This window comes from Micromys minutus, assembly GCF_963924665.1.
Source record: "Micromys minutus genome assembly, chromosome: 9".
NCBI classification, from domain to species: Eukaryota; Metazoa; Chordata; class Mammalia; order Rodentia; family Muridae; genus Micromys; species Micromys minutus.
In genome coordinates, this window is record NC_137978.1 from 47,160,592 (window position 1) to 47,160,918 (window position 327).

The following is a 327-nucleotide window of genomic DNA, read 5'->3' on the forward strand; positions in this document are numbered from 1 at the left end:
CAGTGAGGCTGGGCTGTGATGTCGGCAAGGACATTCACTCTAGCATCCGCTGTGATGCTGTGTGACTGTGTGATGCCCTTGTGTGTCTTTTCAGGTGGGACTGAGTGTGCAAGAGCTGGCACAGCTGGTGTTTCCCACGTGAGGATGGATATGGAAATGTTCCAGGAGTGATGGGAGAGGTAGACGTCAGGATGGGCCAGAGCTCAGGCCTCTGGCTTCCTGGAGAGGATAGGATCTGGGCAGCTGGCTGGCAGAAACACCAGCATGGCCTGCTTTATCTTTCCTGCTCTTCTGTCTCACCCTCAGGTTTCTGGCACCTCCCAGGGA

At 55.7% G+C, this 327-nt stretch overlaps 1 protein-coding gene across 1 annotated transcript in view; it reads left to right on the top strand.

Annotated features, from left to right (window-relative positions):
• Window positions 1-304: 304 nt before the first annotated feature.
• Window positions 305-327, top strand: part of FGR (FGR proto-oncogene, Src family tyrosine kinase) — a gene marked incomplete at its 3' end in the record, with an annotated part of 14,436 nt that continues 14,413 nt past the window's right edge. Inside the window, exon 1 of the mRNA XM_080922089.1 lies at window positions 305-327. This exon is cut by the window's right edge and continues 42 nt beyond it.